The sequence below is a fragment of the Buteo buteo genome, chromosome 15 (genome assembly GCF_964188355.1).
Source record: "Buteo buteo chromosome 15, bButBut1.hap1.1, whole genome shotgun sequence".
Taxonomy (NCBI): Eukaryota; Metazoa; Chordata; class Aves; order Accipitriformes; family Accipitridae; genus Buteo; species Buteo buteo.
The window spans coordinates 6,738,706-6,752,980 of record NC_134185.1 but is presented as its reverse complement, the minus strand read 5'-3'; the positions used below and the strand labels follow the sequence as shown (position 1 = coordinate 6,752,980).

The 14,275-nt window shown below is 38.2% G+C and overlaps 1 protein-coding gene across 2 annotated transcripts in view; it reads left to right on the top strand.

The window, feature by feature from the left end:
* Positions 1 to 333: 333 nt before the first annotated feature.
* The window catches only part of FILIP1 (filamin A interacting protein 1), a 109,207-nt gene continuing 95,265 nt past the window's right edge, over positions 334 to 14,275 (top strand). The window contains exon 1 of one of the 2 annotated variants that reach the window (XM_075046465.1): positions 334 to 732. The gene's annotated coding sequence lies outside the window, so the exon portion shown is untranslated. The remainder of the gene's footprint in view (positions 733 to 14,275) is intronic. The other variant, XM_075046467.1, reaches the window with a different exon arrangement.

Genomic DNA, 14,275 nt, shown 5'->3' with positions numbered 1-14,275 from the left:
AAATTATAAACTTCCTACTTGTCCTAGGAAAATCCTCACTGTATAAATAATTGAACTCATCTGCTGTGAACACAAGTATTCTTTCTCTAGCAGTCTAAAATATATGCCTAAATACACATCTTGTACTTAGTGCTTTAAATAGTAATTACTCCCGTGAAGTCACTGGAAGCCCTTAAAAGGATTTGACAGTTTCCCCACAATCTTTCAGTGAATGTAGTAGCTGGGCTGTGCAGTGCTACATCCACTGATAATTCAGCAGCTGAGGAACTCAGCAAAGCCTGCTCCAAACTTCTCAGCTGTTGACAGGCTTGACTTGCTGAGAACACTGGTTAAATATAGCACAAGCGAGCTGAGCTCAACAAAGTCATTGCTGTAACACTGTGTGAAGAGACCAGAAGAGGGGAAATACAATCTGAGAACTAAACTGCCAAAGCCTAACACCACCTAGCAACAGTTGAAAAAACTTTTAAACAAAAGTCTGGGTGAGACACAGACAGAGTATACCTCCTACTTCTCTTGCCTGGGATTTCTGCGAGAAGCAGCTCCGGTCTTCTGTTCTCTACCCCATTTCCTTCATTACTTCAGCTGCTGGTAGACCTAGAAAAGTGGGAAAAGTTTCTCTCTTTGTGTTCTCCTGGGCTGGATCAGTCTACTGCTGTGGTAGTGCTGTGGGACGAGCTACTGCAGTCTTGCGGTGTAAAGGATATATTCCTAGGTTCGTGTTGCTGACAGGTAAGACTGAGCTAACCACTTCAATGCATTCTTTTTAGAAGAAGTTATTTTCTTTTGTAGTTACTATTGTCTCTTCTCTTCTGTGAACAATCTTCTGCATGATTTTGAAACATCAGTAGATGAAAGCTGGGTTAACAGTTTTAGATTTTTTTTTATGCTTTCATCACAGAAAAACATGGCTTAAATAAATTTTGTATTTCCTAGAATGAGCAAAATCAAGTAGCTAGTAGAAATATGAAAAAATCTGTATAGATTTTGACATGTATTTTGCTTATATCTGCTTACATGCTGACAGACGACAAACCAACATTTAAGAATAGAATACATATCATCCCTTACCAGTGATAGTCTAGCAACTATTAAAAACAGTGACAGCCTGTGTTATAAGTAAGAGGAAATAGCCATTCAGTAACTGAATTAACTGAATACTTTGTGACCCAGCACATTTATACTTTTTGTTTCCTTACTAACTTTTAGCACACAGGCACACCTGGTGCCTTTCGTACTATCCTTGTGACAACAGCTCTTGGTTCTTCCTCTTGTACTTATTTACATAGAACAAATATTAATCTCTGCTAGATTAATTAGCTGTATAATGCAACCATCCTAAAGACTGACCTTATGTTTGTTGTACCCAAGTGTGCTTAAGCTGCGTCAGTGTGTGTTTCTTTCAGCAAAATAAATGAGAAACCAGTTCTCTGATGCTTTACCCTGACAGCAGAATGGAAGCCTGTTTGTCTGTTGGAAATGCATATCCTATGGTCCCATAATGGTCATGTAATTTAAGGGAGGAATTGCTTAGTACGACTTACTTTTTGTCTAAACTGACAAAAGCTGTTTGGTCAATTGAAGAATGAATCCCCCCCACCCCATCTTTTAAAGCCATTTTCTCCAAACAAAAGAAATCTAGTATGCATGAATTTTTAAAACATGTACTATGAATTCATATGCAGTATGAATTCAGTTACAAAGGCAAAGATTTAAAGAATGCACTTAACCCATGCAAAAACCCTGTTCACAGATTTATGTAGAATTGTCTCAGATGAAAAATATTTGTCCTAAAGAGGGAATGGACTGACTGAGTCTACGCAGACTGTCTGTGGTGTTTGACACTTAGTCTGTGGACTCTGGGACTGCCTCAGGAAGATGAGAAGGTCTTGCTTTAGCTAAATAATTCTAGTTTCATCCCTGCATACTATATAAATGACATCAATACCACATCTTAGCAGTGACATGCTTACAGATTGGATGAAATCAAAATACTCTGAAGCAACTTTGACTTCGTGGCTGAGAATGTAACTGCCTGTGAAACAATAAGATAAATTAAGTACTAGGATGGAGGAAAATTCTTAAAAGGAAAGATAATATAGTCTACATTTTATTTCATAGCAAGGGGCACACTACTTAAGCACTAGATAGGAATACTTTTTGGTGGCCGTGATTTAATGTGATAATCATTACTGTGGAATTACTACAGCACTATGGTATCCTAAATCTCAAAGGAAACTTTGGTATTACTTTTTAATATAGGTATATCCTGAGAAAGTTATTTTTTCATAAGAAAGCTGTTCAGTAAGAACTAAAACAGTTTTTGTCATCTTGACATTAGAGTGAAAATTACTGTTTCATATTTTGACTGAGTTAATTGGCAAATAATAAACTGTCAAGAAATGGCAAATTTGACCTTCTGAATACATAGGGATGACAAAATCTGTATGCTATCCTACTTATTGACTGCTTTTGAGTTTTAGTTGTTGCTCAGCATAATGTATGGTTATAAAATTTTACTTTTCTTGCACAATTAATAAAATAAATAAAGCAAAAGGCAAATTTATTAGCCTGAATGCTATCAAATGAAGTGACTTTTGAACAGTCTGATAGCAACTTCCAACTCTAACACATGGAGTTGTGGTTTTACATACATCTGTCTTCCTTTCCACTTCAAAATGGAGGAGGCGGCTAAAATTACTCTGCTCAACAGGTGTCCACAAAGAGGCTCTGGGATTTTCCAACCAAATCTGTGGAATATGTAATGTGGCTATTCAGCAGATGGTTTCATATTTGAAGAATAGCCAATTCTACTAATGACTACAGTGAAACCAAGCTCAATTTTATATCAAATCACAAAGTAATTTAGCTTTTGGCGATACACTCCATTGTAGAGATTTTCTTGGAAGACCAGTAGACATAGCATACCCATTTATTTTCCCCCTTATGTATTATTTTGATTTTGTTTATATTCCCCTAACTGTGTAATGAATGGTGCCTTTCATGGTGCTAAAGACTGTGTATTCCTCCCAATCTGAATCCACTTCCAGATGCTGCCTATGGCTTGTTCTTTCACCTTCATTACAGCAAAATGATAATTTATGGCCTCTTTTAACCAATCTAGCCACAGCTAAAGTCATCATCTTAACTGAGGGTTTTGTCATCACCTCAGTCTTTCAATCTCTTTATAGAACGTCTGGTTCTTTTTAACATCAAATTCAAAGACTTGAAATTCATCTTCAAAGCTTAGCACTGTTCTGTCTCTGCCTACATCTGCCTGATTTTCCCATACTCCTCCTGCTCATATCTGGTAGGCTATTGACCTTTGGCTCCGGTGTTCACTAGTCCATCCTCTATGCTACTGGCTTTAGTAAGCTTGAAATTGGCCTAATGACATACGAGTTGTTAGTTTTCTATAGTGCCTCTCTGTAGCACCTGACACTAATGTCATGGAAAGACTAAACTTGTCTACTAACAGAGCTATGTCGACCAAGGTAGGACTCCTGAAGACATAGTTGTGCTTCCTGGAAGCAACTTGTGGAGAAAGCATATCAGGAAATATCTACTTTTACTAGTATGCCCTGTTTTGTTCCTCTGGGTCACAATTTCACCAGTGTAGCTATTTCCATACTAAAAGCTTTTTACTGATACAGATGTATCAGTAAAACTCCTTCTGATACAGGATCTTTCTGTTGGCACAGATTCCACACATGCTTAATTTAAGGCTTTTGGTAATCACATCTAACTCACTTGATGTGCCCCCAGGCATAAATTAAGAATGTGCCTCAGAGCTGTACTGAGTCAGAGGCCAGGTTTATGCCACTGAATTCAGGGTGAGATTTCCTTTGAGTTTAATAAGATCAGGTCTTAGTGTTCAATAATTAACAGATAAATTTCCAGTCCCTTCAGGAGCATTTAACAAAATGGATCATCTATATTCCTGTCCAAATAATTTTTTTCCTAAGAGACATTTTACTTTTTCTCTAATTTCCTGTTTGTTCCCTTCCTTTCTCAAGGTCTGTTGTTGCAGTTTGCCATACTATTTTAATACATAAACTGAATTTTGGGGCAGGGTTTTTGTCCTTCTAAATGTCTAAAATGCCATTTGGAGAAAGAGAGCTATAATCTTCTTATTTCACCAAAAATATTTAGTATATAAAACCTAAGATAAGAACTGAAAGCTAGAAAGGTAAAATAGTATATGTGATAAAATAATTATAATCTGTTGTATAGAAAAGTTTAAATATTTCTTTACAAGAAGCACAAACACCTATACTTTTCAGCTTCATCATCTTATTCTGGCACTTTTCATTTTTAGCCTTTTCTCTTTTAATTTCTCTCAGTATTTTCTAATGAAAGTTGTTTCCTAATTTTATACAGAATACCAGGAATTATTTGGGGAATAGAGGCTTTTCTTGATATTGGAGGATATTGGATAACTAAGGAAACAATTATTTCCTAAAGAATTGAAATTACCTCTCTTTTTCTCATTTAGTAGCTAGTATTTGTACCAAGTTAGTGACATTAGAAAAATAAAGCCTTTATAACACAGTCCTGTAGTTATTCTTTGAGATATTGGTGTCCAAAGGAGAGGAACAATTGTGCCTATTTCCTGTTCGGGAGAGATAGTGGGAGTCTCTAATCATGTTGAAGATTGTGTGATGCCTAATGTATTTGTGAAAATTTTGCCTTTCTGGATACTTGATTAGATTTTTCCTTTTATCTTGGGTCTTTTCACCTACTCCTCCAGCTTCTGCAGATAATCTGCACTTTCTGTATTACTTTTTATTCTTACCATCATAGCAAAATAAGTACTAATATCAATGCAAATACAAAGTCTTCCTAGATTGGGGCAGCTTTTTTTTTTTTTTTTTTTTTTTAATTTAAGATGGCTTTGCCCTATCATTCTCATTCTGCTTTGGCTGGACTATATCTCTAAATCTTTTCCACAAGTAAATCATGCAAATGCTAGCTCTAAAGATGATATGTAAGATTATATAGATTGCGGTCTCCTCCAAAATGGTTTACACACGTCACAAATATAGAGAAAGAGACAATTTCTACAATTAAAAGCATATATCCTAAAAGCGTAATTCCATTTTATTTTGAAATCATTCTTCTATAGATATACGGCTGCTAAAATACATGATTTATCCTGGGCTGTTTAGCGAGTAGTGTTCTGAGGCAATGAAATGGCATTGCTTTTTTTCCCCCCACTTAATAGAAAATTGCTGAAAACTGAGTAGATAATGAAGAATTCCAACATCCAGTTTCTTAACTTTGCAGCTCTGTAAGAGCTGAAACTTCATCAGAAATGTGCGTATGTGCGCACACGTGTGTGTGCCTTTTGTAAGAAAAGAAATGCTTTTTGGCATTACAGAATGCGTTGCTGAAGGAGTGGGACAAACACATCCGAAGTACAGGGAAATAGGCTGGAGCTTGTACTTTTTCCCTTAAATGGGCAACCCGTCTAGTTGCTGTTAGCTGACACAAGCAAAGGGGTGTGTGAATCTAAAAGATTGCTGTACATTGTCCAAATGAGTTGCATTTCAAAGCTGATAAAATGGCAATTAAAATCTTAATTATCTATAATGTGGCCAGACTCATTCAAATATAAACTGGTGGGGTTTCAGAACAAGAGCAAAAACCTCGATGAATTTGCAATAAACTTTTCCAGCTTGAATTATATACTTTAAGAGCTCTTTAATACAGTAAGGGTTGCTTTCTTTGCTTTTCCTTTTTGGGGAAATGGTGTCAAACAGCATAATGTTTTGTGATTTATGCTGTTCAAAAGTTTGTTCCAGTGCATATGTAAAAGTAATATTTTGAAGGCTAAATCCATTTTCTATCTGAAGTCCACAGTATCTAGAGGCTTGTATGTTTGGTTAGGGGGAGGTAACTAACTAACTAGTGTGTTATGGCTGTGGATAGCAAGAGCTACAGCTTCACTAACAAACTTCAAAAAAAAAACTGAGAAAAAAATGGATTTTATTGTAATAACAGAAAAGCATTTTTAGAAAGTGGTTTTAAGGGTTCTCCTATTAAAAAAAAAGTAATTGAAAATGAAAGCTCATGTGTTCTTGGTACAAGAATTTTCATTAGAGTTTATCAGACTGCTTGCATTTTTCAGAAAATATAAAGCAAATGAATGCAACAGAAAGCAGGAGACTGCTAACATCGGTGTAATCGAATTGCTGCCAACTTGCCTTGTTTATCTAAGAGATCTCTGTGAAAATAAGGTCTTTCCCACACATGCATGAGTCATAGGATGTAATGGGGCTAAGCAGACTTGCTTCAGCTTTCTACTGTGCACATATCTAAACTAACCTGTTTTAGTGCCTGTTTCTGTAACTAAATGAGATCTAGCTTGACAACAGGAAGGGAGAAGTGGTGGTGAGTTCATGGTGCTATTTCAGTGCAATAACCTGAATGCTAAGGAAACGATGCAATTTCCATTTATTGGGAAAATTGCAGTTACTGTGACAACAAGTATACACTAAAGAAAAACATATACAATTTATTCTGAAGTTCAAATTTGTGAATCTAGTAGATAGGATATTCATAAAACCTCACACTACCTAGTTATGTGACTCAAAGAACATTCTTACTTTTAAAATATATAATCCAGATTGTTGAAAATTATCCCTTTAAAAGCCATAAGCAAGGACATAAATGTAAGGGTGGCAAAGCACGTGGTTAACCATGACTAGTTTGGTGTTGGGCTGACTAAAATTAAAAAAAAAAAGCATATATTTCTCATGCTAAAGCTATTCAATTCCTATGTCTGTCATTCATGCTTATTCCCAAAATTTCACTTGTCCCACCATCTGTAATCACAAAACCTCTTGGATCTAACTTTTAAGGTAAAGGTTACAGTAGTTCTTCTATAGTGTCTTATTTCTCCTTCTTCTATTCTTCTCCAAGGACTTCTGTAATAAAAACCACAAATTTTATTCCAGTAGATAAGGATTTCAGTTCCTCAATCTGATAAAATTCTTTAGAGAAAAAAAAATAAACATTCCAATTTTTGACTCTGGGCAGGAGACAGAAGGAAGGGAATGATGCCATGCTAGATGTCCTCAAGCATGTCAAACATAGCGCAGAACAAGATGTCCCTTCTGCACGGAGGGACACACATGGCAACAGAGCTCCTGAGTGCCAGAGGAACTACGTGTTACGGGGCAGCTGGCTGTGGGAACCACTGCCGCATCAAGTAGCAGGAGCCAGAAGCTAGAATTCGGGTCACGAAAGGCATCACATTGCAAATAGTAAAAGGCAGGGTCACAGTAGCATGTCCTCTCAATGAGACGTGCCACTTACAGAGTTAAAGAACCAGAATTTGTTTTGAACATGGCTGGCTGAGGAATATTTTGCTGGTGATGATAATCAGTGTATTGAAATCCATATGCTGAATAAAAGATGGCTGAAGAGACAATTGATAGTAACATAAATCACAGGCCTTTGGCACTTCCAAAATTGCAAAAGAAGCAGTATCTGTAGGTTTGTTTTTTTTATTTTGTTATGTTTGATGTGTTATATCCTCAAATAAGCGTAATAAGAATGAAAAATCTTGTATGTAATTTTCTATCCTTGTTTATTCCAGCATTTAGAATGCACACCCTCCTCCTCCCTGCCACATTCTATTTGAAAGCCAAACATTTAGAATTAGGATGCCATTAAGGTGCCATCTTTCTGCAAAAGAATTCTGAAAAAAAGGTTAAGTATATTCTATCTGTGTCTTTCCAGGTAGTCCAGTAAGCTGAAAGGCTAGCATTGAGATTGTAAATAATAAGCAAATAAGGAAGGAAAACAGAGATGCTGCTTTTGAGGAAGGAAACCCTGGAGACTGCTTCCACTGCTGAGTTCACTTTTCTTACTGAACATCTCTTTCCAATTGTATCCTAATCAGGAACAGAGCATGATACACATATGGCAAACAGGATTCCTAGATGGAGTTCTGGTTAACCTGAGAGTAGCTTAGGCTCTTTTGGTTTAGAAAAGCCCTTGGTTGTGGAAGCATCTAAATTTACCTGGTGGTGATTTCTGTAGCATGAAGCAAGGATAAACTAGTGGCCCTGTGGCACTCAAAGGGATGTGGCAGGCAGTCTTTCCATACAGGATTTCTCATACCTATTAAGAATAACAACTGAAGACAGGTATTCATCTTCTCTTTAGACGAATCAGCAAGTAATGTTCCTAAAACTGGATACTGTAAATAAAATTTTGTCATCATCAGTAGAGATGAGCGGAAAAAGGCTAGGGAATCCTCACAGCTGGTGGAGTATAGAGGTCTCAGATCCCATTGTACTCATCGAGAGCAAAGGCAGCAGCCACTGCAGAGAGGAGCTTGAGGAACTAGTATGACTTGCACACACACACGGGTCATACAAATTACTCTTGCAGCTTTTTTAATTAAAAAAGCTGCCATATGCTCCAGTGGGGGTTAAGTTAGTGAGAAAGTTAGTGAGATTTAGGAAGAAGGGATGATGCTTTGAAAGATGCCAGAACAGGCTAGGACAGACAAGAAGAAGGGCTTCAGCAGGAGGCCAGGAAGCTTGGTGTTTTAAAGCTAGGGGCCTCTAAACCATGGGTTAACCAGATAACAGCATCCTTAACTACCCTGCCTTGAATCCATATAGGCAGTCGTTTTAAAAGTAGCTTATAGATTGGAGAAAAAAATAACTAAACTGATTTTCCCACTTTCAGAGAACACGTTCTTAAACTCCAAATTATTTTGGAACAGCTTTTTATTAGAAAGATGGAGGGGGTACAGTGTAAGTGCTTTTGATACAGAATTTGATCTATTTGTAAATGGAAATATACAACAGGATTACTGTGGTACTTGGGGGCCCAGGAGGATGTCTGACAGTGACAAGCTGCCTGGCTCCAAGAAAACAAATTCCCTGCAGTGATACTAAGTAGTTGAGTATCACTTCCAACCACACAACCTGTATCACCATAGGTCTTGAGAACTAATGAAGTGCTACAAAAATACGTGATGTTAGCTATAGACAGTGTAATGAGTTTCTCCTAAGCTTAGATAGCACAAAGGAAACACAGGAAAATATCAGAAATAAACTGAATAATCTACATAAGTGTTCAGTGAATAGCGTGAACACAACACAATATTTTGTAATAGTTTTTTAATAAGTAGAGCAGGAACAATTCTACAGGATACCACTGTCAACTCAAAAAAATCTCTCCAAGATGGCAGTGAGTATCTAAAAATGAAGCAAGCATAACTGCACAAAGGAAGGGTTAATTTAGCTATTTCCAGCATTAGTTGTATAAACAAAGACTAAATCACACTGCAGGGAATGGGCTGCAAGAGTGACAGGACATCTGATGGATTGCTTATTAATCAGAAATACTTCGATAAATTCAGGTTTCCTCTCCAAAATATTCATGCCATGTTTGAATTTTGTTGTTTATCCCTTTCAAATCATGTTACCTTAAAATGTGAGGTGCTAGGTATCATACCGGCGGAGAGGAAGGCTGGTTAAATGGCTGGCTTTCACATCCGTGACTCCCTGTATGACTCTCTGCAAGTTATTTACTTCTACACTTTTAATAACACCTGGGATGTTACAAGAATAAATATAGTAGTGACTTTGACACCCTGAGATGTTGCAGTATTGAACATCATGTCAACAGCTTTGAATAAGGAGACTTAAATAGCCCCCCTTGGAAACCAGATTCTGCTGGGAGAAGTAGGAAAAGAAGTTGAATTAGTCTGAATGACAAGAATATGTATTTTTAGAGGAGCTCCCCAGAGGGAAGCATAGCTATGCCCTGAGTTATGGGTAGCAAAAAATCAACCATACTGGTAAAGCACAGCAGAAAAAGGAAAGAGGAGGACCAGAGATGTGACCAGGAAGCTGCAAGAACAAAACCATACCAAAATAGAAACCAACCTAGCGCCAATACTAAGATGTTTCAGGAAAAACAAAACCATTCCCTCAGGTTCAGTTGTACAAGAAGTAATTCATAGGGCAAAGATGGTGCTGTCAGCTTGTGAGCTTGTTTGTTGTTATTTTGGGAATGCTCAGGACAAGCTGCCTGGTACAAGAAGGAGGCTGCTGGGGAAAAAAACAGCTTGGAGGAAAAAGGATCTCTGAGGGAAGGGGTGCACAGGTGGTGACTGCCCAAATTAGCTGGTGGGGGGGGCAGCCCCGGAGCCACTGTGGGGCTGGGGGGAGGCCACAGGAACCCCACATGCTGGCTGGGGAAGGAGAGAGTGCCTGGAAGACAGAAATGTCCTGCGGTGCTGCCTGTCTCCTGCAGGCTCAGCAAGCAGCCAAGGTCTCTAGTCCTGCCCGCTTTGTTAAAGCAATGGTGGCAGCTCAGGTGACTCTCTTGGCAACCGAGATTTTTGATAAGGATTTTACCCTAGGGATTAGGTTGCCATTACATGACTCTCAGCTTCAATGAAAACCAGAGAAAATTAGAAAGAAACAGTCCTGATGGCTTCAAGAGAGTTGAAGTCTATGAGCTCTAGATGATCTGATGCCATGATGTATTGCTTTAAAATCTCCTGAGACACAGGAAGACTGACACTTTGGAAGATTATCTCAATATTTTGAATATGTGCAGTTGGCAATGCCAGTAGGCAGAAGGGACAGTGGGTCCGAGAGCAGGACAGAGTCCCATGCTCACATATGTGCCCCAACACAGAAGAGGCAGGCCAAAGTTTGCAGCCACAGCTGTTGAAACACCATCAAAGGCAACACAGGTCTATCACACCGTGCCCTGCCACGGTGTAACGGCAGCAGCAACTGCAAAGACGGGCCCAAAACCAGTCCAGATCAAAGTAGGAGGTCTGGAAAATATTTCTTAGTTTACTTGAGAGCCTTTCTAGGGGGGAAAAGAATGGGGTAATAAATGACTTTTCCTTGGATTTCATGAGAGGGAGGTCAGGTCTTTATTGTGAGAGGTTGCCCTGATAAAAGGGGTGAAATGTGGAAGTCCAAGCAGCCACCCACATACCTGGGTTTACCAGCACAGGCTGCGTAGGGACAAAACTGCTCTGCATGTCCTGCTCTGCTGGGAGAGGCAGTGAAAGCTGTAGTCCTCCCTTGGGGCGTGATGCAGGGAAGGGTTGTGGGAAGATAAGGAAAACACACCTACCAAAAAAGGGTAGGGGAGAGTGAAAAATTAGTCTTCTGGGGTGGTTAAGTTAAGATGCAAGAAAGAGGAGTGAGTGGAAAGCAAAAAAAACAGTGGCACCCTTTTATGTGATCCCAACTAGCTTCAGGAAACCAGTTAATATCACTGGAAAAATAGGGTCCCACAGTAACAACATCGCGAAGGCTCAAAAAATGCTCGGGAGTTGCATACGTACCGTAGTGCTGTACAGAAACATAGCAGCATTTCAGCAAACGATTTAGCATTGTGGAGAGTGGAGCTTCTCCCCATGTGTAAAATGGTAGCACCCCTTCTCTTAGAAAAAAGTCATGCCATTCTTTAGCAGACCATGAGGTCAAAAGGTTTGTTTAAAGTCTCACAGCAAATTGTAGCACATCAGGGTTTATTTTTAATTTAGGGGGTTTTGTTTTGTTCTTTTTTTGTGTTGTGGGTTTTTTTTTTCTTTTTTCTTTTTATGGTGAAAGAACAAAGTTAAACCCTCAGGGGTTTGGACCTACTGTCTCAAGGCTGAACCGAATATCTAATCTCTAAGCTCCCCTGGACAGCCTACTTCATTTTTGTTTTCCTGGTGTAAAAACAAGGGACTCTGAGAAACAGACAGCTAGTAACTTCATTTCAGGGTGGTCATTTGGTTGCTTCTTGAATCAGGCAGCTTGAGATGCTTGAAAACAACTCAGTGTATCTCCCCCAGAGGATACATATACATCACATCTCTGATGTGTCTAAGCTCCCTTGGCCTCTGTCCAGGAACATCCAGATTTCCTGACTCATGGCAATGTACCCTGTCTGGTTGTACTTCATTAGCAGCAGCTCAAAAATCAGAACAGTATTCTGCTGTTGCCTAAGTTTTTCCAAGCAGTAAACAATAACACCCTGCCACAAGCTTTATTACATTTATCTTGGAATTCGAGATCCAGAAGAGACTGCTGCTTATTATTTTCTTTAATGGCAACCCAAAAAGACTGTGAGATGTTATTCTTTAATAAATATTTTCAGGATAGCTTAGTATCTTATTAATTAAATGTTCTGAAAAGGAAGAATAAATGTTACAGAAGCTATAATAAGCCAATAATTTTTCTTCCAGCTGAGAAACATGGTTATGATTTTTTATTGTCATATCAATTTTATTGTTATATCAGCACTTATACACTAAAATGGGGAGGGTAAATTTAAAGCTACAGAAGCTGAAGATAATTAGGAAAAACTGCATTGTATAGGAGTAGTAACATACCTTTCAGTAAGTCCTATTCTAAATAGCTCTTCTTTACTTGCATCTCAAGCACTTGTTTAAAACATTTTAAAAGCAGTAGCATTATCAACTGGCTCAAAGCAGGTTGAAAATAAACAGTCCATGACTATTACTAGGGTTCATTAAAAGAAAACTCTGTCTGACTCTAAAGTCTATTTTGGAGCTACGACTGCTCCACTCCCTTGCTTGTGGCATGATGCAGCTGCTCTTTCTTTAATATTTTTGCTGACAGCTACAGCTGACAGATAACATTTCAGTTCACCCCAACATCAACCCTATGTCAAGGCTCCCTTACTCAGACTAAAAATGCTGCCTTCCTTGTGGCTTTACCTGCATCACAGTGCAACTCTGTAACTATGCAATTATTCACACTGGTCACTTGTAATGGAGCAGCAGAAATAGGGCTGCAGTCAGGTCATGTGTTGGGGGAGTCCATCAGCCATCCCACAGTTGCTAATGGCACAGCAACAGCTCCTCTTCTTTCCCTTCATCTCCTCTCCCATGCTGTAAGAAAATAGGCACCTGAATCTGGCAATAAAAATAATATTTCATATAGAGCTATGTAATAATGTCCGTTGACATTTTACGTTTTATATTAGTTGTCGCCTTATATCTTTGTTTTAGTTATATTTGTTAACATGTTCAATATAAAAAATATTTGATCCATCTTAATGTATAATCCCCTAGGAAACAGGCTTTGATTTCTTGGTCATAAAAGTTTTCATGTAATAATCAATCACTCAGTAATACTGTGGTGGTTCACCCACAAAAGGAACTTTTCACAAATGCAGCACTGTTCTCCTCCCAGAAAGAAAACAAGAATATTCACAGTGCTCCCAGTTCTGCCCCTAAACCTCTGAAGTTGTAAGCGAGGAGAAAAAGGTGGTGGAGGACAGGTTTCAGAAATAGCCAGCATGTAAGAGAGAGACCCAAAGAGAAAAGTGGGAAGGAGGCATTGCTCAGTTAGTCTTTCCAAGGTATTCCCAGGAAAATTAATTATGATTAAGACTGTGCATATATATATACTTTTTTGATTGATGGCTGAATCTAAAAAATAAAAACAAATAAATGCTTTGCTATATTTTTTCAGGATTTACAGTAAGGCACACTAGGTTTTGCTTGGATTAAATATTTTACTAGACTGCAAAATACTGTTTTTATTATGGGGCTCTTCTAGCAAAATTTAAAGAACAGGAAGACAAGTGGGAGTTTGGGACCATGAAAAAAACCCAAAACAACCCAGAAAGGAAAAGGTTAGAATACTTTATTGCTACAATATAGGGATTAAAACACAGTCTTCCACCTCCCAGGAAAATACTTTAAATACAAGGTATTCTGAGATGACTGCTTTTCTCTTTGCAGAAAAAAAATGTCTACTTTGTATGAAATACTTAAATATTCACCAGAGCAAGTGCTGACACTTGGGAAGACCCGAAGCTACATGCAAAGTCATGGAGTTGTTCTTATTCCCTGTGACCCAAAATTTACTCATTTGTATTCAAATACCTATTTTGTATCATGCAGACAATTTGAAGAACAGTTTCTTTGTGTATAGTAAGAACTTAAAACACTGCCGGGCTTTGACAGGGAATTTGGATATGTGGAAAAAGAGGGCAGAGAAACCATTTTCTCATCATTTTTCTGCTTCACTTTGATAGTACTTCTGACTTCTTGTGATGTTAGTGTGGGGAAAAAAAAGATTGGAAATAGCAAAAGGAATTGTTTCTGCAGTTCATACATTCCATTTTCATTTTTTGTTTCACTGAAACTTCATACTGAATTTGACCCAAATCTGCTTCAGTGTACTTAAACCCATGCTTTTAGGTGAGATGAATTGTTTACTAGAAGAAATTGCCCAGCATAATTTCAGCTGCAAGCTCT